The sequence below is a fragment of the Tamandua tetradactyla genome, chromosome 1, assembly GCF_023851605.1.
Source record: "Tamandua tetradactyla isolate mTamTet1 chromosome 1, mTamTet1.pri, whole genome shotgun sequence".
Taxonomy (NCBI): domain Eukaryota; kingdom Metazoa; phylum Chordata; class Mammalia; order Pilosa; family Myrmecophagidae; genus Tamandua; species Tamandua tetradactyla.
In genome coordinates, this window is record NC_135327.1 from 211,964,713 (window position 1) to 211,983,673 (window position 18,961).

The 18,961-nt window shown below is 36.8% G+C and overlaps 1 pseudogene; it reads right to left on the bottom strand.

Moving 5' to 3' along the window:
- Positions 1–12,348: 12,348 nt before the first annotated feature.
- Positions 12,349–13,071, bottom strand: LOC143679874 (ATP synthase F(1) complex catalytic subunit beta, mitochondrial-like; annotated as a pseudogene).
- Between the last annotated feature and the right edge of the window lie 5,890 nt (positions 13,072–18,961).

The window sequence follows — 18,961 nt, forward strand, 5'->3', positions numbered from 1 at the left end:
ATATGTCATTTCCAAGTCATCTTCAACTTAAAGACAAGCTACTTTCTCTGAATTGAGCTCTTTAATCCTCATGAAGGCAGGAAACTGGGATGTAATAGTTTCTTAACCTCAATTAATCTGTAGATAAACAAAATAGAGCAAAAACATGATAGAAAACAAATGTCTATTTAAATTTAAGCAGCTGCAGAGAGATTATATGAGATCAAGTTTTCATCATCTGGAGCTCCTGCAAAATTATAGCTCATGTGTGCTAGGGTACATGTATAAGTAAGCTCATAGCAGCAACATTTGGAAAAGGAAAAATACTGGGCATAAAAACAATATCTAGCAATAGTAGATAACTAAATTTTGCACTTGAAAGAATAGAACATTATATCTCATAGAAAATGCGTTAACTTCGATGCCCATCATTCAGTGAATGAGTTTTTGAGACAAAATACTGAAAGAAAAGAAAGTTACAGAAAACTATGATATTTTTATAAAGGTCAAAAACAAGAAAAGCTGAATGGTATAATCCATACGTGACAGGATTATTTAAAGGGAGAAATGATAAATACTAAATTTAGGTGGTAGCTATCGGCCCAGGTTCCTTTTTAGCTATGTCAGTACACTGTTCTACCATAAATAATTAAATTCCATACGCAAGTGTCAAGTTTAGGAAATGTAATAAAATTATTCTGTTATTTAGCATTTTGAAACAATCCAGCTTTATAGAAGAAAGGAAGGGAAGGGAGACAGAGAAAGAAAGGAAAGAGGTGGGAAACTCATAGCAAGATGGCAGACTTCTTGTGGAGCATAATGATTGCTGTTTCATGGGCAGGCTATGGGAATCAAACCCAGGTCTCTGACATTGCAGGCGAGAATTCTGCCATTAAGCCACCGTTGCACTGCCCCGTTATATACATTTATTTAAACCACTGCCAGAATGCATTATTGGCCCGTTTGGCTAGTCCAGCTCTTGACCTTACTTCATCATTTGTTTGTATTCTACCAAAATTTGTCATGGTTTTAGCAGTTATGTTATCTGTTTTTAAAAATCCAGTGGCATACTCATTTAGTAGAGTCATGTTCCCCACAGGAATGACATGCTAGGGTTTGTAATACAATTATACTACTTGCCATGTGGTCACTCCTGAAGGCGGCTCACAATGGAGGCAGCACCTTGCTTCATCTTAAGGAGAGAGGGCAAGAAAGATTATGTGAGGAGACAGAGTCACTCTCTCTCTCTCTTTGTTTTGTATACTGTATGGCGGTATCACATTTCATTCTTTTTCCATGTGAGCATCCTGTTATTGCAACACCACTTGTTGAATTTTTGTTTGTTTTTGTTTTGTTCTGTTTGTTTGTTTGTTTGTTTGGGGAAGTGTATGGGCTGGGAATCGAACCCTGGTTTCCTGCATGGCAGACGAGAATTCTACCACTGAACTACCCTTGCACCCCAGAAGTCACTCTCTTTTTTTTTTTTTTTTAGCTGAAGATGTTTAATGAAGGAGCTATTACAGAATGTGGCCAGGATTTGGGGATAAGGCAGGTCACTCTCTTTTATAACCTAATCTCAGATGTCACATCCTAATGCTTTAGCATATCATATTTCTCAGAAGCAAAGCACTAAGTCTGACTCTCTCTCATGGGGAATGTATTACCCAAGGGAGTGAAGGCCAGAGGAGAGGGCCATTGAGAAACATTTTAGAAGCCACTTAGAACAATAAACAAAACAAACAAACAAACAAAAAACACGTTGCCAAACATAGTCAATACCTGACACTGTGATGGATTCATTTGTGATTTCTTTCTTTCCTTTAGAAATAAATCTTAATGGGTATTAGGCATCCAAATACCTGTATGTTTCTTAGTGAGAACAACTATGGAAGCAATAATTTTTCTAGATGGATAAAAATATTTAATGTAATTTTAAACTTCTTTTCATATATCCACGTAATTCTTATTTCAGAACCAAATGTAGCTTATTTCAGAACCAAATGTAGAAAGGAAATGATACTTTCCTTATTTCAATCTAGAGAAACGAACATCTTATTTATGTTTGTACTTTTTTTTAATGATCATTTTCTTAAGCTTTTAGCTTCATATTAAGGCATTTAGAAGTTTCATAAAAATGATTAACTGATTAGGATAACATTTTTCTCTTTAGACCCTAAAAGAATCACGCAAAATGTTATCATTCTTTTAATTCACTACAATTATTAGAAGTCCACACACTAATTAAATGTTATTGAAAAATAAAACTTTTTAGCTGATAAATAATAGCGGCTCTTAAAATGCAATGAGCAGATGCTAATGATAAAGCAGACAAATAATGTTTCAATAACTTCTAGATACATCAAGTTATCAAGTTATCATTTAATAGCTTCCTAAGTGCTCCAAAATGGGATGCTAGTAGAAAATAATGATAGAAATTTCAGTCTAAGTATTGACTTGGAATATAAGTGTTGCATATCAATTATCTGTGGAATCCAAGCAGGCTTAATTCTTATTTGTTCATGAAACTCTATAACAGTATTTCACATATTCTAAAATATATCCAAATTTGTTAGTGCTAAATTTCAAGAGTTTGGCCTTAAATATAAATATATTCTCATGTATTCAGTGTATGAGACTAACTTCAAATCTTTGAGAGGAATTCTGGAAAGAGAAATTGATGTTTTATCATATATTTACAAGCAGCCTCACTCTAAAAGTAATTTGAATTGCTAAAAGAAATATTTAACAAAATTATAAAATCTAACAAAAATGATAGTATAGTTTGCCAAGAGGATAGGATAAATACCTAGGGGAGAAAAATAGTAAATAAATGCCCAGCTATTGAAAAGAAGGGGAGGAAAAACAGGAGAAAGAGGAGGAAGTGAAGAAAACACAGGAAGAAGAGGTAAAGGAGAAAAAGAAAAGAAAAGGAATAAAAGGAAAGAAAATGAATATCCATAGACTATGTTAAAGTTATTAGATAGAAAACTGGGACATAAATTTTTGAAAATAAAAAAGCTTAATTTTAAGCAAATTATTCTTAGAGAATTGCCCACAGCCCTCTTGTAATTTTAAGGACCGAATGATCTGTTTAGGTTTGGACTGATGCTGATGGAATTTCCCAACATCTTTAACTCTTTTGTTATACTAACAATTTAGTTTTTAGGCCATTGAGAGAGAGTATTTACACATGATTTATCCAGTTAGCAGGGAGATTCCTCGTTGATACTGCGTAGAGATCTCGACCTTCCATTGCCTGGAGTGAAAGCAAACTTGAAGCCAGAGTCATTTGCTTTGGGAATACTAGAAGCCAAGCATCTTGTTACTGAGTAGTAATTTCATGGTGTTTTAGTTTCCTAACTGCTAAAATAAATAACATGCAATGGGTTGGCTTAACACAGGAAATGTATTGATTCATGGTTTCAGAAGATAGAAGGCTTGCTTCCTCCTGGGGTAAACATCTTGCGACTGACTGACAAGTCTGAGGTTCTGTAGCTTTTGCATCAGGCAGTATTGCACATGGAGGGGTTTTTTCTTCCAAGTTCTGCTGATTCTGACTTCCAGCTTCCAGCTGCTACCAGCAGCTTCCCTTTCAGCATTCAATTTCCTTTGCTTATAAGAACTCATTCAGTTGAGTCACAACTTTAATGATAATCTCATTAATAGGCTCTATTTATAAATGGTTAATGCCCACAGAAAGTGATTAAGCACCTTTCTATGGGGTGCATAACTCCATGCTACTACCTGGTAATAGGACAATTTTTAGAATTACAAAAGTCTCATGTCTCAGTAGAAGTGCTGTCATTTCTAAGCAATAATCATAGACAATTACATTTATTTAACATTTTGAGTGTACTTTTGCAAAATAAAATCATTACTAGAATTAGGAATATAGGTTGGGACTGTTCTCATTAAAACTATTACTATTGTCCCAATCTGAAAATACCTATCTGTAGGCTTTTCTCCTAACTTTAAAAGGAATAATGTTAATTTTTAATTTCAAAGATAATGAAATTGTAAAAAACAATTTTTTAAAATTTCTTATTGCAAATTTTATCATGAAATGTTACTACATTTTGACATTTTGCTGTAAAATCATTCATACTTGCTCTTTAATATAATAAGTAGACTATATTACAAAGCTTAACTTTTCAAATTTTTGTAGGACTGCATTCCTCACTTAATATATCATGAATACAGTAAATTATCATTTCAGTCTATTTAGAGGATTCAGATAAGTTTATTCATGTTGAGGGATTTAGAGTATACCTAAATTCTTTGCTCTTATAAGCCACACTGCATAGAAAGGTATTTTGTACTCTCAAGCTTAAAAAATTACGGACATAGCCTTGATTCACAGAACCATGTTTAGCTACTATTTCTCCAGTACATGAGGAGGGAGAAATTTGGTTACAAAAGATTAAACAAAGGTTATATTTATTAACCCTTATTTAATCATCTCAGCCAAGCAAACAGCTTTAATCAAAAGGATAGAGCTAAAGCTCAATATTTACACCGTGCATAAAATATGGCATTTAATCTAATCAAGTTGGCCAACAATGAACACGCCACATTTAATGTTTGCTCTTCAAATTTGAAATTCATTCCTTCTGTCACTCTAATTCCTGAACCCAATTTGAAAATAATTTGCATTATATGCTATCGCACAGCTTTTTATGTTTGCTAACCAAATATGATGTGTTTGAAGACTTTGTCTTCCTGAATGTGACATTGTTAAAAATCGAAGGTGTTTAACAATTACAGTTTCTAGTAGAAAAAGGAATATTTCTTTAAAGTAACATATAAAACCACACATACACACAATGTACAATGTGAGGCTTTTAATAAATTGATAATTATTAATTTTAATTATCATTTTAAGAATGTAATATATCTAATATATCATCTAGGTCAGATGTTACATTTGGATTGAATTAATGGAATCATAACAAGAAGTTATTTTCTCATTGAAACTCTATCCTTCCAAAGCTAATATTTCCAGATATAGGATATGTGTGTACATAAAAAGAATACAGATGCAAAATAACATGGCTCTTACAGCAATTTACAAAGTAAACAGAGCAACAAGAGGTAATATGGCTTTCTGTCATTAGTTTTCTCATCGTATTATTAGTAAATTTTAAATCCCATAAAACAAATATCAACTGAAAAATTTATTTCACCTAAGCTAAGAATAACATGTAAATAAGTTAATTACTGCACTAGATAAGATTCCTCAGTAGTATAATAATGAGGAAGACCAATGGGCCAGTGTTTTTAATTATTTCCCAGAAGCTGAGTTTTCTAGTTCACTCCTTTATCCAAACAACATTAACTGGAGTTGATGAGATGATTGTTTCTGTTTCCACTTTTTTTTAACTCACTTTTCCTCAATTCTTTCATTCAACAAATAGATATTGAGTTTCTTATTTGAAACTGGCAGTCTTCTAGGTTTCAGAGATCTGCAATAATCTTCATTCTAGAGGAGGAAGAGAAAGGAGAAGGAGAAAAAAGGAGAGGAAGAGGGAGAAAAAATAAAGGGAAGAAGAAAGAAGAGAAGGAGGAGGTAGGAAGGAATACAGAAAGGTAGAAAGGGAGGGGGAGAATTCAAATAGTACATTAGAAAATAGTGATTGCTATGAGAAAAATATAGCAGGGAAAAGAGATATGGAATGTTGGAGGCTGGAGTTAAACAATTTTAAATCAAATTGCAAGGGAAAGCCTCATTTAAAGAATAACAACTGAGTAAAAATTTGGAGTAGAAGTTTCAAGACTTGCAAATGTTTAGAAAAGAGCATTTCAGGCAAAGGAATGCTGTCAAGGTTTTAAAGCAGGAGAGGTTGTTGTGTTTGAAAGTGAACAAGGGAGGTGGGGTGTAATAAAGGATTAGGTCAGAAAGCTAATCAGGGAACCAATTAATTATAAGGCAGTTGTAAAACTTGTTCTGAATGAACTGGAAAGTTTCAATTTGTCTTCATTACAAACACTATGAGGGGAGACAACTAAGAGATGCTTGCAGTAACTCACGTGAGAAATGAAGGTGGTTCAGACAAGAGTGATTACATTCCATAGATATGGTGAGAAAGGATTGGATACTGGGTATATTTTCAAGATACAGTTAACAGGATATCTACACAAATTCAAGAGGAGCTGAAGATGATGCTACAATTTTTAGCCTAATAACCTAGAAGTTGATTTTGCTTTTGACTGAGGAAAAGAAGCCTGAAATTGGAGCAAGTTAGGGAGAGAACAGTGATCAGAAAGTTAGTTTAGGTAATGTTGAGTCTGAGATGTCTACTGTCATCCAATAGAAGCTTCAAGGAGGTGGCAGTTGAATATATGAGTTTAGAGTTCAGGAGAGAGATTGGGCCAAAAAGACCTATTAGAGAGTCGTTGGCATATTTGTACATGGTAATTAAACCCTAGAATCGGGATGAAAACACTGAACGACTGCCTATAGAGGCAGAGAAAAGTTTCAAGTACCAAAGCCTTGGACACACCAACATTTAGATATCAAGGAGGCAAAAGGGACTAAGAAAGAGACCCTTAAGAATGGAGAATAAAGGGGAAGGGGAATGTAATCCATGGAAATCAATTGAAAGAAGAGGTATAATCTGCCTTAAATACTGCTGGAAATTCAAATAAAATGATGATTGGGAATTGACTATTGAATTTGGCACACAGGCATCATTGGTGAATTTGACAAAAGCAGTTTCAGAGATATTTAAATGATAATGAGTGTGAAACTATGGGATACCACAGTGAATAAGCAATGATTTACAACGTTTTGCTTGAGAGGGAAGGAATGGCCAACAATTCACACTTCCAACCACTTCTTAGGTGATGCTGATAGTGCTGGCCTGGAAATCAGGCTTTGACAACCACTGATCTGTATCAATGACTCTCAGACTTAACTGAACATTGGAATTTTCTGGGGAGCTATTAAAAAGAAAATTCTGATGCTTAAGTCTCACAAACAGGGATTCTGATTTAATTGGTTTAGAATGTGGCTTGGGCACTGGCAATTTTGAAAATTCCTATATGTTTCTAATTTGTATTCAAGTTGGAAAACACTGATCTTTAACAAAAGAAGAGAAAATATGGGTGCAGGGCTTCATAGGTGTGTAGCTTAGAAGGTGGTTGCTTGTAGAAATTCTCCTCTAATTCCTTCAATTATTCAAGCAAAGTAGGAAGCCAGGTCAGCTAAAGTGAGGATGGATAATAAGCTTTGGGAGAGTTGAGAAGAGAGAAATGAAAACATATTTGAGTATAATAAGAGTGTGAATAAACTAGGGGAATATGATTTTGTTGCCTGGATCATGGTCATGAATTTAAAGTTAGACCATTTAGGGTGCTTGTGGGCTATCTCATTCTACATTTTGCTATATAGGTATAGAGTAAGCAAGTTCGATTCAACAACATTGGGGTTTTTCAAGTGATGTCATCAAACGGGAGAAGGGTAAGGGGGTGATTGCAATAATTAACTATGAAAGGAGAGTGAAAGTAGTAGAGGCAGTAATAGTATTACAAAGAAATAGGATTATCGGAGCCCAGGTATTAGAAGGAGTAAGCTAGAGAAAGAGGCAATGGTTAGAGAATGAGATGATTAATATGAGATTATGGAGGGTGGCAATCGTTTATATTGATAAGGTCTAAGGCATGACCATGGGAGGGCAATGTCTTAAGAGGAGATCCAGAAGTTATTTAGAGCAAGAAAGAGAAGTAGCATTGAGAGAACAGAAAGTAGAGATAGGGGAATGTGCTAAGATGGATTTTGAGGCCCAGAGTGCACACTAGATGAGTTTTAGGAGTTGGAGAGGGGTTGGAGATGGAAAAGTTCAGAGCCATAAGGATTTAAAACAACGGGAGTGAGGAGTGACCCGGGAGTCTGGGTCTTTCGGAGGCGTGTGACATAAAGAAATATAAAAGGACTTCATGAAATTAGTCTTACTGTTCTCAGAAAAGGTGGTTATGGTGAAGACACCTACTAGAGGGTAAGGAATGGGAGATGTCTGTGTACTCTTCTCCCTTCTTTTAATGGAGACATGGATGTCTCACTTTTGTGCATGAGGCTCTCTTTAACTCTTTCAGATGGAGGCTTGGAGGTCTCTGCGAGGAAGACTTACTCCAAGAGATTCCTCTAAATATTCACTTTTGCACTTTTGCTGTGCAAAGAATTAAAGAAAATAACAAGCTAAAATAATGCACATATCCAGACATCAGGATGCTTACATTCTAGTAAAATAAATAGGACACATTTACAAATACTTTAATAAAAGACTTACTAAAGAAAAAGTTCTTTGAGAATTTAAAGAATTTAAAAATTTTAAGATAAAGTATTATAAAGTTTCAAAATAATTGAAACATATTCATTAGAGATAAATAAGACATACTTTATGAGAGAAACAGCATTTGAATTTCACCTGGAAGAATGGTTTGAACTTTGGCAGAGATGGGCATGGGAACCAAATATTCACAAGAATTGAGGACCTTAATTAGAGTTGAAGGAATAAAAAATAAAAATCCAAGCCAGTATGAGTTGAATGTCTTCTTTTCCTCTGGAATGCTGAAGACATTGTGAAACTTTGATACAAAAGGTTTTAAACTTAATATAATAATAAAATATGTATTAAACATGTAATAAGTGTGGGACACTGAAGTCAGCACTTTATTTAATTATCTCCTTTACCACAAAACACTATTATTAGTCTCATTGTACAAATGAAAAAAAAATGTAAAGATTGGAGAGATTAAACAACTGTCCAATGATCAGGAATCTGCAAAATGGTAGAACGCAGAAGAGCAGCTCAGATGTACATGACAGAAGCCCAAGATTGAACTATTCTATATCACCCATGTCACATTTATGTACACACACATACACCACGTATGCGTACACATTTACAGACACACTACTAAAGTGATCCCCAGGTAATCAGATATAAGACAGAAAAGCAAACAGAGCTGACAAAGGAGTAGGGAGGGATTTGCATAAGAACCAGTGATCTACTGAATGGTAGCTGGTTAGATGGCAGTACTGGAGTTAGTTGTCTCGATAACACCACGGACTTCCTAAATTTAAACAAACAACAAAAAAAGCAGGTTTCTCTATATTTTGGGTCATAGTAGACTTTCTCTGAATGTTTTGGCTATGATTTTTTCAGAAATGTCTTTCTTGTACCCAGCCTGCCTCATTTCAGTAAGAAACTTCAAGGCTTGGCAATGGAAACTGCCTTGCCTCTCCCACATCTCATCTTACCCTCCCAGAATTTCAAGGGCACTTTATTTGGCCACAAAGGCAGGAAATACCCATAGACCAGTCTCTTTTCACTCTTAAGAGTGGATCTGGAAGGGGATAGCCCAACTCATCTGTCCTTATTAGAACCCTATCTTTCACTGCACCTTTCGCTAGGATAATTGTACTAAAATGGTAAGCATCTTTCACAACTGCATCTGCAGCTTTTTCCCCTAATTCTTCTTTTTCTTATTAGTTATTCTCTACAACCTTTCTTCTCTCTCTACAACTTCATATTCTGGATCAAGAAATTGACCTAAAGAGAAATTAAATTATTTTCCCAGACGCACATGGAGTATAGCTATAACTCACAGAAAGCCAGCTCTCTGCACTCTTCTTTGTTTCCTAAACTGGACCGTGGCTCAGTATCTTTCTTCTTGACAGGAGTACCCTTGCTGCCCACATCAGCTGTGAGGGAGGATTGCGGTAAGTGTGACAATTGCATAGTAAATTCTATATGAAAACTTGGAAGCTGTGTCTTCCTGAAAATTACATGGAAAATAATTACATTTGTAGGTAACGAATAATTCAACTATTTGTTACCATGTCAAATGCAATTTTAAGATCTGATGAGCCAAATCTTGTTTAGGGAATGAAAACAGAAGATATAAACCAGATAATTGCCAAGTGATTAAACAGGAAGTGCCATGCGTGGATGATTAATGCATAATGTGCAGATAAGCATGGGGGAGGTTTGGCTGGGGAATGGGCTGGTATATCCCCTGTGGTTTACATGTGCCTGGAAATTTTTGCATGAACAGCAGTAACAGAATTCACTAAAAGAAATCGGAACTAATTCCCTCAAAACACAGTCAGCTATTTGAGATGGTTTTATTTATACGCCTGACCTAAGACACTGTTTCTTCCTGAAGAATTCCCTATATTCTTGCTATTTCCATTCTTTCTTTTCCTCACTGTTCCCTGAACCTACCGTCCTTTAGCATCTGCTACTTTAGAGGCATTTTCCCACTTGGAGCTTTTACCCTGTCATTTATTTGAAAAAAAGGAAAGGTGGCCTGTTCTTACCCTTTCATAACTATTCTTTACAATATGTCCCTAAATCATCTTTTCTTATGTCTTCCTTACATGTGCAAATCAGCTGTGGTTTTCTGTTTATATGATTAACCTACAAGAATAATGTAGGGAAGCTTCTCTGTTGTTACTGCTCCTACAAGTCTTATGTTTTATACCAACTGGTCCATTTTTCTCTATGGTGAAAATGGGTACAGATACAAAGCTGATGGCCTGCCACTCTTGCCTCTAAATACCTAGCATTTTTTTTTATGCCTGATAGTTCTCCAAAGTCTGGTCATACTGACTTACTATGAAAAGGAGCTTCCAATGGACCCACAGGTCCTATTTCTCCCAAAGGTCATAATAACAAATAGAAATCAGAAATATTAGATCCCCAAAGACGTGAGTGAAATTGATTAACCACCCAGAGAAATCAATATCAGATAACTTTTTCCAGCAAACATGAGCCATAGGACACTTACTGTCAGTTGGCTATAAAATGTGGTCTATGTTCTTATCAAAGAAGAGCTAATGGGTTTGTAGGACCCAGAAGATTCTGTCTATTGTGCACAAATATGTCAGAGTAGAAAGGGTGAAGTTGGAAGGAGGAATATTATTTATGGACTGGAGAATGAAGTGGGTTCATGAGAAAGGCATACTAGAGAAGACAGATTTCAAAATACAGGCTGAAGGTATAAGGAAAAACAAGAAAAGATGTGAATGCCTGCTAAATGCTAGGCAATTGGTACTGCTATTACATATACTCTTTCAATCAACTCTAATGGCAATTCTTCATATAAGGTAATACTATGCTCATTTTTTAAATAAGGAAACTGAGACTCAGGGAAGGTAAGTAGCTTGCCTTTTCAATATGGTTGCTCCTTCTCCTCTCAAAGTTTCTAAGCTGGAGCAGTTCGAGTATTAGTTTGGGGCTCTCTTCCCCTCCTGACTGTATTCTTTCCCTTAGCAACCTCTCCTACACAAGTGGCTTTAAGCATTATCTACATACTAACTCAAATTTGTTTCTCTAGACAGACTTTTCTCCTGAAATACACACCGATTTAACATATCTTTATATATATTTTCCATAGGTAAGAATCTCACACTCAGAATATCCAAAACAGAATTTTGAGTTAAACCATCCCAGCCCTAAACCTGTTTTTCTCCAAGTTATTGTCATCTAGTAAGTGACATCATTATACACTTAATTGTTCTAATTCAAAATTAATTGCTGGTTCTCCCCTTCTCATCAAATCCATCAGTAAGTTTTATAAGCTGTGCTTCCAAAATGTATCTTAAACCTATTTTTCTATCTCTGCTACCACAATTCTAATTCCTACTTAAAAATTATCTTAGTTTCTTTTCATTCACAACTTCTAAATATTTCAGTGGATATTAGTACAATAACCACAGAGGGATTAAAAGGCAGATAAATAACATGAAAAGACCAGCCAATAATTTTGCTTTGGGCTGTACTTATCATTGAGATTTGAAGAAGAAAGAAATTGAAGCTCTTAACTATTTCAAAATATATGAACATGCCAAGGGGATTTCCAAACCTATTTTTTCTTTTTAAAAATTAGGGGCTAGGGGAAGGTTAGAGAATGGAGATTTTATATCTTATTTATTTATTTTTGTAGTCCCTCCAAATATATGTGTCTGTATCTATATGTATTTATCTACACATACACATAACCATTTTGGCCAATCCCTTTAGCCATACTTTGTCTTGCCTCAGTATGGATATGTTACAATGCTATCAAACTAGAGATTAAATGAAAAAGCAGTTCCTTAAAATGCTGAGATCCATCATTCAATGAAATACAACCAACCTCACTTTGTCTGTGGTACAAAGTTCACTTTCTGATGCCCTCTTCCCTCCCTACCCCTACCACACACATTACAGGTTGCCAGAAACATAAAGGGTGAAATCTAGACCTAAATAGAATGAGACAACTCTTCTGGTCCGGGCTTTATTTTGTCACTACAGTCCTTTCTTTTTTTTTTTTTTTTTTTTCCCAAGGGATGTTTATTTTATTGAAAACCTTAATACTCTTGTGTGGCCTATACAGAAAACTGAAGCTTTCTGGATTTAGGGCAAGGAGAGGGACAGCATGGTGGACAAGAGTTTAATTTGCCAAAAGGGCCCCTTACAAATGCTCTTCAGCCAGCTTATCAGCTTTGGCCATTGCTTCTTTTGGTAGGGCCTTTGATAGTCTCTTTCAGGGGTGCCAGCTTCCCGATATGACTGTGAAAACCTCAACAACATGGAATGGCTGAGGCAAGAAACACTGTATTTTCTATGCATGGAACACTGTCAACTTGTCTTCTTTAGAAAGTTCATCCATACCCAAGATTGTAATGATGTCCTGAAGGGATTCGTAGTCCTGTAGGATATTTTCCACCCCATGGGTAATGTCATAGTTCTCACTGCCAACAACGTTGGGATCCATGATGCAAGCGGTTACATCTAGAGATCTACAGCTGGATAAATGCTCAGCTCAACAAAAGCACGGGACAGCACAGTGGTAGCATCCGAGTGGGCAAAAGTAGTATCAGGGGCAGGGTCACTCAAGTCATCAGCAGGTATATAGACAGCCTGTACAGAAGTAATAGATCCTTTGTCGGTGGTGATAATTCTTTCCTGCGTGGTACTCATGTCAGTCAGTGGCCAGGGTAGACTGATAGCCCACAGAAGAAGGGATTCTGCCCAATAAGGCAGACACCTCTGAGCCAGCCTGGGTAAAGCAAAAGATGTTATCAATAAACATTTCAGTGGACATTAGCACAATAATCACCGAGGGATTAAAAGGTACATCTTGACCTTGTCAGTCTCTGAAATACTCAGCCACAGTTGAACCAATCAGACCTGCCCAGGCACAGACACCAGGTGGCTCATGCATTTGACTGTACACCAACACTACTTTGGAAGAAGCATCTTTTAAGTTAATGACACCAGACTCAACCATTTCATGGTACCAGTCATTGCCCTCCCAGGACCTCTTACCAACATCAGCAAACAGAATAACCACATGGGCTTTGGCAAGGTAGTTGATTAATTCCATGATCAGTACTGTATTACCAATTCCAGCAACATCTAAGAGTTCAATTTTGACACCCCTGGCATAGAAAGCAAGCAGATCAACAAACTTGATGCCAGTAACGAGAATTTCCTGCTCAATTCTCATCTCCATGAACTCAGGACCCTCAGCATGAATAGGAGCAAACTGTTTGATTTTGGTGGGACTTCTTTCATCAACAGGTTCTCTAGTGAAGTTCATGATTCTGCCCAAAGTCTTGGGACCAACAGGAATTTTGACTGGTGCAGAATTCAGGACTTTCTGATCTCTAACCAGGCCTTCAGTACCATCCGTAGCAGTGATCCTCACTGTGCTCTCACCCAAATGCCGGCCCACCTCCGAAACAAGCCTGGTTTCCCTTCCTTACACCTCCAGCATATTCAGAATGGGTGGTGGGCCCTCATCAAACTGAACATCCACCAGTGCACCAATGATCGCCACGATGCTCCCAGTGGTGGCACCTGCCTTTGACAAAGGAGATATTTGGCCCATGGTCTCCCATAGGCTGGAGCACTGCTGGAATGCCCTGCACGAAGAGCTGGGCTTGGGGTGGTGAAGCTGAAGGGCTGAGGCCCCGCAGGGTTCCCGAGGCCAAGGCCATATGTTCTAGTTTGCTAGCTGCTGGAATGAAACACACCAGAGATGGATTGGCTTTTAATAAAAGGGGATTTATTTTGTTGGTTCTTCAGAGGAAAGGCAGCTAACTTTCCACTGAGGTTCTTTCTTACGTGGAAGGCACAGGATGGTCTCTGCTGGTCTTCTCTCCAGGCCCCTGGGTTCCAACAACTTTCCCCGGGGTGACTTCTTTCTACATCTCCAAAGGCCTGGGCTGAGCTGCAAGTGCTGAGATGAGGATGCTGAGCTGCTACGCTGTGCTACATTGCATTCTCTCATTTAAGCACCAGCCAATTAAGTCAAAACGTCACTCATTGCAGCAGACACGCCTCCTAGTCGACTGCAGATGTAATTAGCAACAGATGAGATTCACCTACCATTGGCTTATGTCCACAGCAACAGAACTAGGTGCCTTCACCTGGCCAAGTTGACAACTAATCTAACTACCACATCATACAACTCACAAATCCCATCATGATGCAGTTCGGGTGGCATACACTCCTTTCTTGACACTGTTTCCTGACACAGTTTCTTGCTTTATCCATTATTAAAACCCCATGAAATATTTTACTGTTGACCACTTTCAGATGAGATGAGTGATGGACTGTAAGTTGATGTGTGAAGGGAGAGCAGAGTCTTGGTGCTGCTAAGTGGTTTCGGAGCTGGCCAAGCGCAACATCAGTGATCTAAAGGAGTCCTCCCTGATGGACTGTTAGCAAAACCCTAACTGTTTTCTGGACAATAATATTGACTTCACATTAGATAAACATGAATCTTCTAAACAAGAGGTGAATACACAGGAATCAGCCTCCCCTTCACATCAAGCAGTTAAAAGGCAGTGGGACACAGTCCATAGAGTTTAATTTTCACTGTAATTACCTTTCCTGGTGAAGTGAGCTAAACAGATGAAGCCGGTGCTACAGCATGGAGCTCTGCGAGGAGAATAAAAGAGGTCACTCCCTTTGCAAGACCAATTTCTGTTTTGAACAAAACCCATTATTAACAAATCAGAGCTATTAGAGAAGTCTCTCTTGAAGTCTTTTTTTTTATTGAAAGAAAATTCAAAAACAGGAGAGAGGCGGATCTGTTGTGAGAAAATTAAAGTGAAATTTGGTAATGTGCTAAATGAGTGATTTGAGACCAGGCTACCGGGCTCAGTGTAAAGATAGCAAAAACAAAGATCACCCTTTGAGTCTCCAGGGCAATCACTATCAAGAAAAGAAACAAATCAGAATGCAGTCAAGGTGAAACACCATTGCTTTTGTGGATTTACCCTATTCTTCCCTGCTGATATCTAGGCATTTTATCAAAGTCACCTTTTAGAGCTAATTTTCTAAAATAAACCAAAATCTTCTAACAATAGTTAGTTCAATCTTTCTGACATGTGAATATCAAAACCAAACAAATAAATAGCAAAGGGGAACTGGGTTTTATGACATTGGATTTTAAAGAAGCATTTAATTTCAATTGTAAGGATTCCATGGGCATTCAAAATGAGTCAACTGACAGAAACTTGATTTTATATACAATTTACCAAGGTCTCTAAGTGTAAAATAAACTTTCCTTACAATAACTTCTCTTAAAAGTGACAATGGATCCCAAAAATGGTAGTAATAATGAAAATCTTCACATAAGCCAATGTCTGAATTTTAGCCAGGAATTAAGATATTTTTTAAGGTAAAGTTTCTTATTAAGTAGTAATCAAATATGTGCATGTTGTGCTTCCACCTCTTACCTTACCCTGGTGCTTCGTTTTGATAAACTCAGCAGGGAAAAGGGAAGAAAAGGTCCAAATGAAAATTTGCTATAGTACTTGGCTCACTTCAAAAACTATTCCATTGGAGAAGATGTTGAGGAAAAGGTACATTTATTCACTGTTGGTGGAGATGTGGAATTTGTGCAACTGCTCTGGAGGGCTGTTTCTTAAGAAGCTAAGTACAAGACTGCCTTATAATCCAGCAATCCCATTACTAGGTATAAACTTGGAAGAACTGAAAGCAGGGAAAGAATAGGCATTTGTACACTGGTGATTACGGTGGCATTATTCATGACTGCCAATGGATGGAGGTGGCTCAAGGGTCCATCAACTGATGATTGGATGGGCAAACTGTGATATATTATGGGATATCGTGCAGCTGTAGGAAGAAATGGACTTGTGATGCATGCAATGATGTAAATGAACCTTGAGGACATTATGTCAAGTGAAATAAGCTAGAAACAAAATAACAAATATCGTATTGTTATACTAACATGAATTAACAAAAATGAGCAAACTCTGGGAGTAAAATTTGTGTGTATAGGTTATCAAGAGATAGAAAGAGGGTAGAGATTGGGCAATTGATGCTAAAACAGTATGGAATGTGATTGTAAAGGTTCAGAAATGGATAACACATTACTGTGTGATGGTAACACAATGTTGTAAGTGCAATTAACAAAGCTGAGTGTGAGTATGGTTAAAAGAGGATGATTAGAGTCATGTATGTCACCAGAAGGAAAGCTAGAGGATTAAAAACATGGCCTGTATAATTTAGTGAAACCTAGAGTAGATAATGGCAGTGGTTAACTGCACAAATATAAGAAAGTTTTTACATGAACTAGAAAAAATGTATGTCACTATTACAAAGTGTTAATAATGGGGTGAGGATATGAGAAAAAATACAGTCAATGCAAACTAAGGTCTATCATTAACAGTTACATTATAATATTCTCTCATCAACTATAACAAAGGCACTATACCAAGATTAAATGTCAATAATAAGGGGATAAAAGGGAGGGGTATGGGATTCTCTTTTTTTTTCCAGAAGAAATGAGAATGTTCTCATACTGATTGCAGTGGTGAATGCATAACTATATGGTTATACCAGGAGCCATTGATGGCACACTTAATGCACAGTGGACTGCATGGTGTGTGAATAAAACTGTTTTTTTAAAAACTATCCTGTGTGTAGGGAGTTGCTATGCATCACAGTAGGTTAATGAGTAACCTGACACGGAGAGGGGTCAGTGCTCCCCATAAAAAAGAAAGCACATGGACTAGAGAGATTTTCTTTTCCTTTGGAATACATTTCACTGTATTCTCTTGAAAGGGGTCTTCAAATACAATCATTAATCTTTTTAAAACTGATCTTTGCCATATTAATTTACTAATAATTAAATTAATAATAAATCATGGTATCTGTATGTTCCTGAAAAAAATTTTAATTTAATACACTTGTATGTGTGCATTGTGTCTTCTAAATATATAGATCTGTTTATGTCTACCTATCCACAGATAGAGTAATATATTGCTATCAGCCAATGAGAACAAGCACACAGCATATCCTGTACATGTCCAATTAATGAGCATGATAGCACACATGCAAAATCTCTTTGCCTGTAAGTTAAGAATACTTTGAATTCTGGATAATGCTTTGAAATATAAGGTATGCAAATGCTGAATGTGATACTGAATCTTTCTTCAAAAGACAAAAAAAAAACTATCTTGTTACTTACTGAAATGTCAGTTTTCTTGAGAACCCCTGAAGGAACAGGTTAAGTAAAAATTAGCAGGCAATTGAATGTAAGAAATTTTAGCATTATGAAGGGTATCATGAGCATCTTCAATGCATGGGAATACTAATCAACTATTGTACAAATGGTAACTACAAAAAGAATATGTCATGACTTAAGGGGAGCCAAAGAAAAACAAAGACTGTGCACCGATGTACGATACCAGAAACTCATCTCCCGAACTCTGTAGGGGCAGAGACTTCGTCCATCTTGTGCATCAGTGTCATAAATGCACAGAAGAGTGTCCAGAAAATAATAATGACTGAAGGAATATGTTAACTTTTAACAATGTGAATACCATCTCTTTATAGGATAGTCAGAACAGTGGTTCTCCATTGATGCTGCATCCTAATCACTAAAATGTGTGAAAAAGCTAGGCTACATGGCAAAGGGGAATTAAGGTTACATATAGAATTAAGGTGGCTAGTCACTTGACCTTAAAATAGGGAAATGATTGTGGATTATCCAGGTGTTTCAATGCAATCACAAAATTCCATGAAAGTGTAGGAGAGGGTGGGCCACGGTGGCTCAGCGGCAAGAACGCTTGCCTGCCATGCCAGAGGACCCTGGTTCGATACCCGGTGCCTGCCCATGTAAAAAATAAAAAAAATAAAAAAATAAAAAGTGTAGGAGAGATTTGCATGTGGAAAAGGAAGTCAGATTGAGAAGCGATGCAAAAAGCCTTCAACCCTCTGCTGCTGGTTTTGAAGGTTGAAGGAGGGGCTAAGAATCACATAATGTATGGAGTTTCTAGGGAAGACAAAGAAATAAATTTGTCCCTAGAGCCATTAGAAAGGAATACAGCCATAATGACAATTTGATTTTAGTCCAGTGAGACTCTTGTTACACTTCCAAGTTGCAGACAGGTATAAAAACATATATACTCAATGGCAGAATTCTCACCTGCTGTGCGGGGCACACCAGGATTCAGTTCCCAGCACCTGCCCATGGAAAGAAAAAGAAAGGAAGGAAGGAAGCAAAAGAGGGGAGGAGGGAGGGAAGAAGAGAAAGAAAGAAAGACAGAAAGAAAGACAGACAGAAAGACAGAGAGAGAGAGAGAGAGAGAGAGAGAGAGAGAGAGAGAGAGAGAGAGAGAGAAAGAAAGAGGAAAAAGTTGCTTTAAGTTATTAAGTTTGTGGTGATTTGTTATACCAACAATAAGAAACTAATACAAGTCACTAAATACTCCAAAAACATATTCTCCTGGTATGTAGAAATAAATACTCTCCCCTTAAAATTTCTAGAGAAATATTTAAAGTTTCAATAATGTATTAGGTGGACTTTCAGTTGTGGATACAGCAAGTGACTTGGTTAAACTAATATGGATAGTAACTATATATTTTAAACATTTAAAAAATCCATGTGGAGGCATAGAAAAGTAATAGTAGGCAAGAACTAGAGAGGAGTCTACTTTGGAAAGACAGAAATT